A 14,877-nucleotide genomic window follows, 5' to 3' on the forward strand; every position below is an offset into this window, starting at 1 on the left:
AAATTCTTATAAAGTAGCTACCAATGGTGGGTTTGTAAAGACCCCAGTTATCATATTTAGAGAACAAAAACAAGGTGGATCCAAGCGCAAAACCATCAGGGTCTAGAAAAAGAATCCTGGATGAGCCTGGCTATGTTGAAGTAAGTGAATACAGATGTGCAATGTGGGACAGAAAGTAGACAGCTGAGAATTTGGGGGAGAGAAAGAGTGTATACTAAAAGAAAATCTAAACAATGTGGGGGAAAAAAGTGTTGGCTTTTTTTTTTGTCGGTCGTGGGACTTGAACTCTGGGCCTGGGCTTTGTCTCTGAGCCCTTTAGCTCAATGCTAGCACCCTCCCTAACCCTTGAACCACAGCATCACTTCCCATTTTCAAGGGATTAATTGGAGATAAGAGTCTCAAGAGCTTTAGTACCCAAATTGGCTTTGAACCTCGATCCTCAGATCTCAGCTTCCTGAGTAGCTAGGATTACAGGCGTGAGCCACTGTACCTAGCAAATAATAATAATAATCATTGTAATATAATATATTATATAATAATATAATATATATAATATAAATATATTACTATGATTATTATTATTAGCAGTCTTGGAGCTTGAACTCAGGGCCTGGACACTGTCTCTGAGCTTCTTTTGCTCAAGACTAGCATTCTACAACTTGAGCCACAGTACCACTTCTGACTTTTTCTGTTTATGTGGTACTAAGGATTTGAACAGGGCTTGTGTATGCTAGCTAAGCACTCTACCACACAGTCATAGTCCCAGCTGTGAAAAGATTATTAACAATTTCAGGAGGAAATGTAAAAGAGAACATAACCTATGAGTTGTCAATATTTATTCAAGTGCAATAGCAATGATCTATGCCAGTGTTTTCTCTGAATGCCAGGACACAAATACATGAGGAGAATAAAGCAGAGGTGAGAGATGGAGGTAGAGAGTGGTAGGGGGAGTGGAGCCACATCTCATTTCTCAACTCAGGAAAGTACTGTTATCTAAAACTGACAAACACAGAAATAGATACAAAGAACTTTAAAAAAATAAAAGGTCCAGCCTGGGAGTGTGGCTTAGTGGTAGAGCGCTTACTTAGCATGCATGAAACCCTGGGTTTAGTTCATTGGAACTACATACACACAAAAAAGCCAGAAGCCGTGCTGAGGTTCAAGTGGTAGCATGCTACCACTTTTGCTTGAGCAAAAAAAAAAAAAAAAAAGCCCAGTTCCCAGCTCCTGAGTTCAAGCCCCAGGATTGACAAAAAAAAAAAAAATAGTTCCAGAAACAACTATTAAAAGAACAGAAAGGCTGGGCTGGCACTGGTGGCTTACACCTGCCATAGAAGTTACTCAGGAGGCTGAGATCTGAGGACTATAATTCAAAGCCAGTCTGGGCACAACCGTCTGTGAGATTCAATAGACCGCCAAAAAGGTAGAAATGGAAATGTGGCTCAAGTGAAAGGGTGTAAAACTTGAGGGGGGAAAAATTAAGTAAAAGTAGGATTAGATCACACTAATAAAAATTAAACTTTATTTTTATTTTTTTATTTTTTTGCCAATTCTGAGGCTTTAACTTAGGGTCTGAGCACTGTCCTTGGTCACTTTTTGCTCAAGGCTAGTGCTCTGCCACTTGAGCCACAGCACCATTTACAGCTTTTTCTGTGTATGTGGTACCAAGGAATCGAACTTAGGGCTTCATGCATGTTAGGTGAGTAATCTACCACTAGGCTACTCTCCCGGCCCTAAAGTTTATTTTTAAATGCTTACATAGATCCTCCTTTCTTGTAAACTGGCTTACATTTTCTCTTCCTTGTTCTTTCTCTTTCTTCCTTTTTCTTTCTAGTCGTAGGGTTCTGAGAAACCTTTCCTTGATATGTGAGGGAAAGAGACCGAAAACAGAGAGGAAATATGTAATTGCTCTAAATTATAATCTCTTATTTCTGTAATAGGTAAGAATCCATTGGCTATGGCAAAAAGACCCATTGGCTTTAGCTTTGAAGCCAATGTATTCATGGCTTCAAGTCCTCCATAGCTTCAAGTCCGGCCTGCTAGTTAATTGACAGACTCTCCACTTGAATGATTTTCCCTCAAAACCTTAGAGACTTCGTTATTTTTATCCAGCATTCACAGCCATTCCAGGGCCAGAAAGTCTTCAGTTTACAAATTACCTTTTATTCTCTCAGTGAAATTTTGTGCCTTTTCTTCATTCCTGGCATTCTTAAATTCTGCTAAAGTCTGTGAATGCGCTCATTGCAGATGTTTAGGCATGACAAGAGCCTAAAACTGCATACGTCATTCAGTGTATTGCCAGTGGGTGACAGAGCTGTTTGTAGAGAGGGTGATGATGGCAACAGCTATGATGGTGGTAGTGATGATGGTTGTATTTGTGATATCAAGAAAGAAGAAATAATTCATTTGACTCTCAAAGCTTCCATCTTTGTGTCATGCCAATTCTGCTTTCTTCTCATTCATGGTCAAACCAAACCATTGGATGGCATCCAACTGGAAACAGTATGAGGGCATACAGCCTTCCCGGCTTACCCACAGAACTTCTTTCGGACAGTTGCCATCTAGACTGTCTTTTGTTAAACCAGCTTCTCTAGCACCACCACAGCCATATTTCTAAAGACCAAGAGATGGGTCAGAGACGTGGGGAGGGGAAGCTTTATGATGCATGTGTGAGCACCTACAAATGTGTGAGTAGGCCTGTGTTCATAGAATGATGTGCAGTGATTTACTCCCTTTTGGAAAAGAACTGCATTAGGGATCCAAAGGCTGGAAGAGATAAAAAAAAAAAAAGGGAGGGGGGGGAGTTTAGCCTAGTAGTAGAGTGCTTGCCTAGCATGCACGAAGAGCCAGGTTAGATTCCTCCATACCACATACATAGATAAAAGCCAGAAATGGTACTGTGGCTCAAGTGGTAGAGCTCTAGCCTTGAGAAAGACCAATGACAGTGCCTAGGCCTTGAGTTCAAGGCTCAGGACTGGCAAAAAAAAAAAGGGTGGGGACGGGCACAGTAGCACACACCTATAATCCTAGCTACTCCGGAGGCTGAGAGCTAAAGATCTCACTTCAAACCCAGCCCAGGCACTAAAGTCCATGGGACTCTTATCTCCAATTAACCACCAGAAAACTGGAAGTGGCACTGTGGCTCAAGGGGTAGGGCAGTAGTATTGAACTGAAGAGCCCAGGGACAATGCCCAGGCTCAGAGTTCAATTCCCATGACCCCCCCCCCAAAAAAAAATGGGTCAGGAGTGTGACCTAATGGTAGAGTGCTTGCGTAGAATGCACAAATCCCTGGGTTCGATTCCTTGGTACCACATACACAGAAAAAGGTGGAAGTGGTGTTGCGGCTCAAGTAGTAGATCACTAGCCTTGAGAAAGCTCAAGGACAGTGCCCAGGCCCTGAGTTCAAGCCCCAAGATTGGCAAAAAAGAAAAACAGAGAACGAGACAAAGAGAGAGAGAGAGAAGGGTGGAGGACCAAAGTTTCTTAGTCCTTTTCATGGTATGTGAAAAATGCAACTCTATTTTTTAAGGTCTAAAGCTAGAAGGTAATAATCAAAATATTAAATATTGAAAATCAAGATATTAAAAGATGTGTTCTGAGCACTTTTCCAAATTCTAGTTCTTAGAAGTTGTCAGAAATCAAACAAATAAATAACTTGGGGGTTACAGAGCAAAATCCTTTTTTATTTTATTTCATTTTTTTTTGCCAGTCCTGGCTTGGGCTCAGGGTGTGAGCACTGTTCTTGGGTTTTCTCAAGGCTAGAGCTCCACCACTTGAGCCACAGTTCCACTTCTGCCTTTTTTTTCTATGTATGTGGTACCAAGGAATCGAACCCAGGTCTTCGTGCATCCTAGGCAAGCACTCTACCACTAGGCCAAACTCCCAGCCTTCAAAATCCATTTTTAAAAAGCCACTGGGGACTGGGAGCATAGCCTAGTGGTAGAGTGCTTGTCTACGCATGCACAAAGCCATGGGTTCAATTCCTTGGTACCCCATACTAAGAAAAAGCCATAAGTGTACTGTGGCTCAAGTGGCAAAGCACTAGCATTGAGCATAAAGTGTCCAAGGACAGTGCCCAGGCCTTGCGTTCAAGCCCCAGGACTGGCAAAAAGAAAAAAGAAAAAAAAAAACAGAGTACTCTGCATTCAGCAGAGCTAAGCATGCACACTACAATCCTTGACTAATATATCTAGTTCCAAGTTTTCTGGCACTTGAAGTCAAAGGAAACCCCAAGTTCCAGATATTTAAATGTTTAACAACAGAGAACAGATGCCTTCAATTGTAGAGGCTAAATATTTCCTGAAATGGAACACAGAGGAATTTACTGGCAGGATCATTGTAGTGGACAATAAATTCCACCATGAGTTTTTCTGAAATATTATCTAACTTCTTTGTGTAAAACTCCGCATGTACACAATGTGTACCAGCCAGTTCTACCAAGTGGTGTCTTTTCTGAGTCTTGGCTCAGTTGAGTCCCGTATCTGGGTCCATCTCAGAGCCTGAGGGGCAGCCAGGCAGTTTCCAGTCTCATGAACTCAGCATCACAGAGTCCTGCTCTACCCACACAGGAAAACTTGATGTCTGCTCCAAGGATTTTCTAATTTATTCAAGATGTGAAGTCTGGCTCTTCCTCAATGAGACTGAGAGCCATTCAGCCACTTTAAGAATATAAAAGCTAGGAGCCAATAGTTTGGCATAGTGGTAGAGTGCTTGCCTAGCATGCACGAAGATGCATGATTCCTCAGTATCACATACATAGAAAAAGCCAAAAGTGGTGCTGTGGTTCATGTGGTAGAGCTCTAGCCTTGAGAAAGCTCAAGAACAGGCAAGAAAGTATGTGGGACTCTTATCTACAATGAACTAACAAAAAGACAGAAGTGAAACTGTGGCGCAAATGAGTGATCCAGCCTTGAGAAAAAGGTTAAGGTAAGGGACGGTGCCCAGGCCTGAGTTCAAATAAGTCCCAGTATGTACACACACACACACACACACACACACACACACACACACACACACACTACACAATCAAGGGAAAACACGTGCTATTGGCTCACAACTGTAATCCTAGGAGGTTGAGATCCCAAAATCAAGGTTCAAAAGACAGAAAAGCCCATAAGACTCTATCTCCAAAATAAAACCCAGGACTGGTTATTTGGCTCAAGTAATAGAGTACCAACTATGAGCAAGCAAGCCCTGAGTTCAAACCCTGGTACTAGGGGGAAAAATAAAGAAGAGATTAGAAAGTAGACTCTGAAATAAGCCTGGGTGTAAGATAGGGGGGAAAAAAGTGAATTGGAGTAAAATTTAGGAAATAAAGTCCACAGAGCAGAAATAGTAACTGATCATATAGTGATGAAACCCAAATAGAAGAGCATGACGGATTAGTCCAGCTTGGAGCTCTGGGTGACCTGTGTGGTCCATAAGGGTCCAGCACTCACCAGTGAGAAGATGGTGACAGGGAATGAGGCCTGGGGCTGGAAGTCAACAATGGGGTGCAATGGAGACTGGAAGATGGGACAACAACCCGGAGCAGGGCTGCTCTGGGCCCCTTGTGAAGACAGAGCATCATGGGCGGGGGTGAGATGAAGTGTTTACTGGCACCACTAGAGGCACCACCAGACAAACAGCCAGACCCATGTGAGGGTTGTGTCCCCAACATCAAGGGCCACTGAGTCACAAGCAGGGACAAATACATTCCAGATGGCACAGATGAGGACTGAAAGGTGGGAATGTACTGTTTCTGGGGCCCGATGCCCAGCAGCTTTCCAGTCTAAATGAGAGGAGGAAGATGGCGCTGTGCATCTGTGGATCAAGTATTCAGCCTTCCTATGATGATTTGGGAACAGCCACCGCCCCCAGGAAATGATGGCTTGAGGTATAAGACCCCCCCAAGGACCCTTATTCCAGCCTGGAAAATGTATTTTTCAAACACTAATTGCATCATACAGGAAAAAAAAATATCTGTGTGTATGTGGGAGCAGGGGGGGTGGGGTGTGCAAGTGTGTGTGTGCACATGCACATATGTGTGTATTTGTGTGCGTGCTGGTACTGAGGCTTGAACTCAAGGTCTAGTTGTTGTCCCTAAGCTTTTTTGCTCAAAGTTGATACTCTACCACTTGAGCCACAGCTTCACTTCCAGCTTTTTGATGGTTAGTTAGAGATAAATCTCACAGATTTTCTCGCCTGGCTGGCTTCGAACTGCAGTCCTCAGATCTCAGTCATCTGAGTAGTTAGGATGACAGCACCTGGCAAAAACCAAATACATTGAAAAACAAAAAGTGGTATTAACTCAATAGTTCTTTGAAATCAATCATTTGTAATAGTCTGGTAATGCCATTTGAATGATTCTACTAGGAAAAGAGAAGCTATGAAATGCTTTTTAAAAAAAGTCTTCAAGTTTTGAAATGAAGGTAGAAATCCTATTTTAAGTTTCAAAAACAAAATTTTGTTTTTCTACTTAGGAGATTTTTATGAGACACACTAAAAATATCCAAAGAAAAATAACCCCTTCCATCAGCCCCTACCCTACTGCTCCTAAGGTTTTTTTCTCTCTCTCTTTAATAAGGACCAGCCTTGTGGATTTTTCTAAAAGTCATAAATTGTTTTGATATTTTTAGTAATGCAATAACCACATGTTTAATATGAGCAAAATATGATTTTTTTAAAAAAGTATGTGTTGCTCTTGGAAAAAACTGGATTTTTCTCCTTGCATCTAATATAGACTAGTGTTCTTTTCTGACTAAAACATCTAGAGATATCATATGAAATAATCCAGAATTACAATAGCAAAGATATAAACATCCTTATTATTGGTCTTAACAATCATTCACATTGAGTAGTTCTGTAGGAACTAAATTTGACTCCAAGAAAGTCAATTAATCTGTAAGCCTTTCAGAGGGCTCTATAAAAAGCAAGGCAGCTTCTCCCATCTGGCCTGCAGGCCTGTGGGGCGTAGTCCCTGCCTGCTGTCTCCCTGCTGCCTCCCTGCTGCAAGGGTGTAGGCCCTGATCCTGCTGCACAGGCTTTTGGGTGGCATGGTCCTGGAATGTTCATATTTTTTTGTTTGTTTTTATGCCAGTCCTGAAGCTTAACTTGGGGCTTGGGCACTGTCCCTAGGCATTTTTGCTTTAGGCTTATTCTCTATCACTTGAGACATATTTTCAGTTCTGGCTTTTTGGTGGTTAATTGGAGGTAGCAGTCTCATGGATGTTTTCCCAGACTGGCTTATAAATATGATCCTCAGATGGACACAGTGGCTCCTACCTGTAATCCTAGCTACTCAGGAGGCTGAGATCTGAGGATCATGGTTCAAAGCCAACCCCAGCACTAAAGTTTATGAGAGTCTTATCTCCAATTTAACCACCAGAAAACTGGGAGTGGCACTGTGGTTCAAGGGGTAGGGCAGTAGCCTTGAGCTGAAGAGTTCAGGGACGGTGTCCAGAGTTCAAGCCCCACAACCATCAAAAAAAAAGAAATATGAATATGAAATATGATCCTCAGATCTCAGTCTCCTGAGTAGCAGTATCTCATTTAGAAGCCTCACAATGGAGCATGTCTGATCTGAAAAGTTTGTAGAGTAAAAAGTCCATGGGCTGAGACTGTGGCTTAGTGGTAGAGTGCTTGTATTTGCCTGGCATGTATGAAGTCCAATTACTCAGTACCACATACATGGTAAAAGCTAGTAGTGCTGGGGCTGGGAGTTTGGCCTAGTGGTAGAGCATTTGTCTAGCATGCACGAAGGCCCCGGTTCGATTCCTCAGTACCACACTCATAGAAAAATCCAGAAATGGTTGTGGCTCAAGTGGCAGAGTACTCGCCTTGAGAAAAAATCCCAAGGTTAGTACTCAGGCCCTGAGTTCAAGACCCAGGACTGGCAAAAAAAAAAAAAGCGAGTAGTGCTGAGGCTCCATAGGTAGAGCACTAGCCTTGAGCAAAAGAAGCTCAGGGACAGTGCCCAGGCCCTGAGTTCAACCTCCATAACTGAAAAAAAAAAAAAAAAAAAAGGTCCATGCACACGCACATGAAACCAGAATGACACTTTGTCTAAAAGTCCAGCACTGGAAAACAAACAAACAAATGTCCTTCACAATAAATGGAAGGCAGAAAGTGAGATACACCCACAGAGGAATCATCTACTACTGTGAGAATGAGTGAACTGTGTTCAAAAATGTGAATGAATCCATCTTTCAAACAAAACCGGGCCAAATATACTGAAAGCAAAGATACAGAAATAGGAGAGTTGCAGGGCACAGTGGCTCATGCCTGTAATCCTAGCTACTCAGGAGGCTGAGATCTGAGGATCAAGGTTCAAAGCCAGCCCAGGCACAAAAGGACCCGAGACTCTTATCTCTGATTAACCTCTAGAAAATGGGGCTTGGCTCAAGGGTAGGGTGAGAGCCTTGAGCTGAAGAGCTGGCACCCAGGCCAAGCTCAAGCCCCCATGACCCACCAAAAAAAAAAATTAAAAAGGAAGGCAAAAGAAAGAAAGAAAGAAAGAAAGAAAGAAAGAAAGAAAGAAAGAAAGAAAGAAAGAAAGAAAGAAAATGAGAAAGAAAGAGTTCTAAGGTGAACACTGTAATCCTAGCTACTCATGAGGCCAAGAGCTGAGAATTATGGTTCAGAGCCAGCCTGGGCATGAAAGTTTGTGAGACTTATCTTCAATTAACCACCAGAAAACCAGAAGTGGCACTGTGGTTCAAGTGGTAGAGGGCTAGTCATGCACTATAGAGCTCAGGGACAGGATGGGGGCCAGAGTTCAGGCCCCACGATGACAACCAACAATGAAAAATTGGAGAATTCTATCCAAATGTGGGTCAAAACTAACTGGAACTATATTTTTTTAGAGATATGTAGATAGAGAGTGAACCACAAAGAAATACAAGAGGCAAAGTTGGGATAGCTGAGAAGAAACTCATGTAGTCTTCAGTGACACTAATTGTTTCATAAGATCTATGCAATTAGTTATCAAACTATACACCTTACATTTCCAAATTAAATGGCTAACAAAACACTAACACCATCCCACTCAAAACACTAAACACACATCGCGCGCGCATATATATACACACATATAATGTCTGCATTCAGTTGCTATCTGTAGATATAGATACTATTTGGAATTAGTATGACCAAATAGTCTTTCTAATAATGAAGGAAAATAAGAGCAGCTGAAAATAAGAGCTGAATTGCCCAGCTGGTCCCCGCTCCTAAGCTGAGATGAGGTGGAGGGAAAGAAGTCGAGGACAGGCCAGCATTCCAAAGGAGGATTTATGACTTTGCCTAGACCAATAAAACTACCAAGTGCCTTGCTCCTGGGCCAAGACTAGCCTTTGTGTCCCTGGAGAGCTGAGGAATGTTGTCTCTGTTTTGACAACCATGAGCGCCCACAAGGCAGAGGGGTGCCCTGGGGGCTGGTGAACAGATCTCTTTTGTGTGCCCCCTGCCCAGCAGTGAGGACTGCCCTTCTATCCTCTTTTCTCATTGGCTGGGGGCATTTTTAAAAATTTATGTATTTAGCCTGTCCTGAGGCTTGCACTCTGGGCCTGGGCTCTGTCCCTAAACGTTCTTGCTTAAGGTGAAGTTTCTACCAATTAAGCCACAACTCCACTTCCGGTTTTTTGGTGGTTAATTGGAGATAAGAGTCTCCTGGACATTACTGCCCTGGCTGGCTTCAAACCACAATCCTCAGATCTCTGCCTCCTAAATAGTTGGGATTACAGGTGTGAGCCACCAGTGCCCAGCTTGTCTGAAACATTTCTTAGGATGGTGATTAGATCTAATCAGAGCTTTGTGATGTCCCTGAGAATGTATTTCTTCATTCTTCCAGCCTCAAAGGCCTCAAGATAATGTGAATAAAATCTCCTTAAAAAATAATATCAGGGGCTGGGAGTTTGGCCTAGTGGTAGAGTGCTTGCCTAGCATGCATGAAGACCCAGGTTCGAGTCCTCGGTACCATATGCACAGGAAAAAAAGCTGGAAGTGGTGCTGAGGCTCAAGGGGTAGAGCTCTAGCCCTGAGAAAGCCCAAGGACAGTGCTCAGGCCCTGGGTACAAGGCCCAGGACTGGAAAACAATAACAATAATAATTATAATAATAATATCAGAAGCTAGGCGTGGTAGCTCATGCCTGTAATCCTAGCTACTCAGGAGGCTGAAATATGAGGATCAAGGTTCAAAACCAGCTCAGGCACAAAAGGACTAGAGACTCTTATTTCCAATTAACCTCTAGAAAACGGGAAGTGGGGCTTGGCTCAAGGGTAGGGTGGTAGCCTTGAGAAAGCCAAATGACAGTGTCCAGGACCTGAGTTCAAGTTTCAGGCATGGCAAAAAAATAAACAAAGAAAGAAAATACTATTACTTTCACTGGAGACTATGTTGAAAATGTACTGTACAATTTGTGGGGGAGATGGGAGGGAAAAACTGGGCAAGAGTTGGGGGAGGGATGACATTGTCCAGAAAGAAATGTATTCTTTACCTGATTTATGAAACTGCAATCCCTCTGCATATAACCTTTGGGTGTGGGGGGGGGCAGTGGTCATGGGGCTTGAAGTTAGCCTGGAAGCTGTCCCTGAGCTCTTCAGCTCAAGGCTACATCTCTTCCCTTGAGCCAAGCCCCACTTCCCATTTTCTAGAGGTTAATCCGAGATAAGAGTCTCAGGTCCTTTTGTGCCTGGGCTGGCTTTGAACCTTGATCCTCAGATTTCAGCCTCTTGAGTAGCTAGGATTACAGGCATGAGCCACCACACCCGGCTCTTAAACTATTATTCTCTTGGCTTTTTCTCTCAAGGCTGTTGCTCTACCACTTCTGAATTTTTGGTGGTTCATTGAAAACAAGAGTCTCAAACACTTTCTTTTCCCAGTTGCCTTGGAAATACAACTCTCAGATCTCAGCCTCCAGAGGAGCTAGGACTCCAGGTGTGAGTTGCCAGCTCCTGTGTTGAATTTTCTTTAAGATATGCATTTGTAAGGTCATTTGGAAAATGTTGATCCACTTAAAGTAAGCAGATTTTATAAATATGAGCATATTTAATTACTTAACAGCAAAGCAAAACTCAAAAAAAATAACAACTATCACACACATATGTCCAGAGTATTTCTCTCATCAAAACAATATCCATATGTAAAAGCTATTAAGGTCTTGTAAGGAATCCAAAATATTAATTTATCCCTGGAAAACCTGAATGTTATTATTGGCTTCATTCTGGTTGCTTTACTTGAACTGACAGTCTCACCAAATCTATTTTCAGGAAAATGTATCAGCTGGGTCCTGATGGCTAATGCCTGTAATCTTAACCACTCAGGAGGTTGAGATTTGAGGATCATGGTTCAAAGCCAGCCCAGTCTGGATAGTCTGTGAGACTCTACCTCCAGTTAACCGCTAGAAAACCGGAAGTGGCACTGCAGCTCAAAAGTGGTAGAATGCTAGCCTTGAGCAAAAAAAAGCTTAGGGACAGCACCCAGGCCCAGAGTTCAAGTCCCACAATAGAAAAGAAAGAAAAGAAAAGAAAAAAGTTAGTGAGACCCCCATCTTGACCAGTAAGCCAAGATATAAAGGGCAGGATAGCAGCTTCACTGCTGGATCTTGGGCCTGACTCTAGACCTGGAGCTCTGGGAGCAGCTGCTCAAAGCAGTGTCTTATGCCCACCATACACGAGCCTGTCCTTCACAAGTCCAGGTAAGTCCCAGGCAAAAATGCATAAGATTCTGCCTGAAAGATAACCAAAGCAAAAAAGGACTAGAGGTGTGATTCAAGTGGTAAAATGAAATCCCACAGTCTTCAGCAGAGGGCTGAGGTACAGTTTCCAGAGAGGTAATGCCCTTGCTTTCCTGTAACAAGCATGAAAGGAAGAAGGGAAGCAGGGAGCTGTCAGGGAAATTCAAAGAGCTTCAACCAAACCAGAATTTTAAATTGCCTGGGCAATTACTATAAATTTCAAGAGGGCAGTGTGTAACCCAGTCAGGATACTCAGCAGAATCCTTGGAGATAGGTAATTGTACAGGAGGAGGTTTATTATTGTAGAAATTGACTTCCAAGATTACTGAGGCCAAAGTCCCAAGAACCAAGAGTCTGCAAGCTGAAGAACCAGGCAAAGCAAGTGGTGTGATTCAGTTCAAGCTCAAAGGCCTGAGAGCCAGGGGAGCTGCTGCCGAAGTACAGAAAAAGAACGATGTCCAGTGTGTTATTCTATTGATGTCCTCAATAGATTGGGTCATGCTCATTCACATTCATGAGGATGGATTTTCATCCAATCTATTGATTCGAATATCAACTCACTTCCAGAAAATCCTCCAACTCACACCCAAGACAGAGAGAGGTCTGTCTCATCAGCTATGTGGGAAATCCCTTAGCCCCGTCAAGCTGACAGAGCTAAACCACCTCTCAGGCTGATGCCACACTGTCACGAATTGCTTTTATTAAGCACCCACCACTCTATTTAAAAGAGAAAGTGTGTTCAACATAGTTTATCAGCATTGGCTCAGATCTGAGCCACCGTGCCCCGCAAGAGACAACTTTTGTGAAACCCACTGAATGTGTAAGCACACTGAGACAGCCAAGGCAAGAAACTCAAACCAAGAGCAAGATTTAACACAATCTGTCCCTCTAGAGACTTGCAAGGCATTGAATTCACATTAGATAAATGGTAGAATGTCTACTTTCATTCCTATCATGCTTTCACGTGGGCTAGTTCACCACGCATAAAAATAATTGTCTTCCTACCACATTTACCCATCCATCTCCAACTTGTCCCTTTTGGAGGTGAATGATCAATGGCAGCAAGGTTTCTTTTATTCCTCAGGGCCACATGGTGTCTCCATTTATAATGGCTGTCCTTCCAGCTGGAAGCCACCACAGATCCTCTTGGCTCTCAGGGACCTTTGTGAGGTGGCCTTTGATGTGTTTCTTCTCATTTGTTTGGCGACCATCACCACCAGATTCCTGCAGTCTGCATTGTAGGGACCAGCTGGGTGGCCTTGCTCTTTTATGCAAAAGTGTTGAGAAAGACCTGTCAGACCCTAGGGATAATTAGCCTTGATTGCTTCTCATTAAGAGAGATTGTCACTCAGCACAGATGTGCCCCCAGGACATGGGGTAACTGCTTCTCCAGCCTCCTGAATTCCTGGTACCTGGGGGGGGGGGATGAGGAGAGAGGGTCAGAATCTAATTTCTATCTTCACATTCCTCAGGTGAAATGGGAGCCTTGTGGCCAGATCAGATGAATTTGTGTATTTTCATCAAGGAACAAAGCCAGAATGCAAATGTCTAATTCTGTGGTTTGGCAGTTGGAAGATAAGCAAATAATCAATTAGAGGTGAAGTGTGTGTGTGTGGGATAACAATGATGGATTTATGATGGTCCCTGATCAGCCTGACTAACTGGTACCAAGGTTTGCTCTGTTTTCTTGGACTTTTGCAGCTTTTTATTTGGTGATAATTACAGATCCACAGGAATTTGCAAAGACAATAGGCATCTCAATAAAGTATCAGCCAGCTCCCTCCCACCCACAGGTCTCCCCTAACACCAACTAACTACAAGGCATGTGTAGGTGTCATTCTAACACACTGCAAGATTTGTGGCCACTGTAATCCAGATAGGAGTCAGATTTGCATCACAAGCCCTTCCCTCCTGCCATCTCCCTAGAGGAAGAGCCTTCACCTCCCACAGCGCTAACCTCTGGCAACCAGTAGTTTGCCTCCAAAATACCAAATGCCCTGGGCAACCCAAGATTTCCTCTCTGGGAAGGAAAGTGGCACCTCTGACCAAAGGGATATACTAGGTGAGCTGTTTTGAGATATTTTGAGATGAATGGCAAAAGGGAAACTGAGATGACACTAAGTGCATGTCTATGATGAAAGACAAAACTAGACAAGACAAGCCAGGCACAGGGGTGCGGCGCCCGGCACCCCTGACCAGCAGGGAAGAACGGACACCACCCGAGGATCCTTCTCGTATCACGCTTTATTGAAGAGCAACTTGATTGAAGGGAGAGCTGAAGCAGAGGGGCGCTGGGCAGGGAAATGCGGCTGCTTATATACAATCAAGGAACACGGGGCTTTCTACCATTGGCTATTCTGTTGCCAGGGCCATTTTAAAACTCGGGATTGGTCAGGCCATTTGCGTCATACGTGCAGACTCAATGGAACGAGCAAGGGCTCTGCACTCACATACCAAATAAGGAGAACTAAGAAGTTGTTTACAAGGAGTGAGGCAGGAAACAGGCGCCATCTTGTAATGGCGGCCGCTCCGGCTCCCCACATCTCCCCCTTTTTGTTTTGTTGCTGCAAGCCAACATACCTGTTGTGAAGAGAGTAGAGGTGCTGTCCTCCAAAATAAACTCGAGGTCCCATTTTAGAGGAGTGACCCAGGTGGCCAACCCTGGATCCCTCCCCTCCAGGCCCTCTTTTCCCCTTTGTGGAGATGGGCTAGGGGCGCAGACCCATATGCTGACGCACATGCTCTCCCTGACCTGTTAGGGTCAGGAGTGGTACTTTGTCCAGCATTTCACAACTCTTGGCTGTCCGTACTCCTATTCCTCGTGCAATAGACCAAGGTCTCGAGGGTGCAAAGGCAGTACAGGGCACTTTTAGTTGGCTTTTACAGCTGCAAGCCAAATTTGGGGGAGTGTCCCTGCTCCAAGGCAGTGAGTGCATGAACAAGCATTGCTCTCTCTCTCTTATTGCGAGACCTCATTCAGCAGAGCAACCAAAGGCTAAAGACACAAAACCCAAAACAAGCTGCAACAAACATTCACAGGAACTGGAACAAATGTAGGCAACGGCTCCAGCATTGACTCAATTTACACTCTATGGCAGAACAATTTAAAATAATCAGAGCAACCCAATTTTTGAGAAACCAGCCTAACACAGAAGGACAGATTT

Source organism: Megascapheus bottae, chromosome 3 (assembly GCF_031878675.1).
Source record: "Megascapheus bottae isolate mThoBot1 chromosome 3, mThoBot2.hap1, whole genome shotgun sequence".
Taxonomy (NCBI): domain Eukaryota; kingdom Metazoa; phylum Chordata; class Mammalia; order Rodentia; family Geomyidae; genus Megascapheus; species Megascapheus bottae.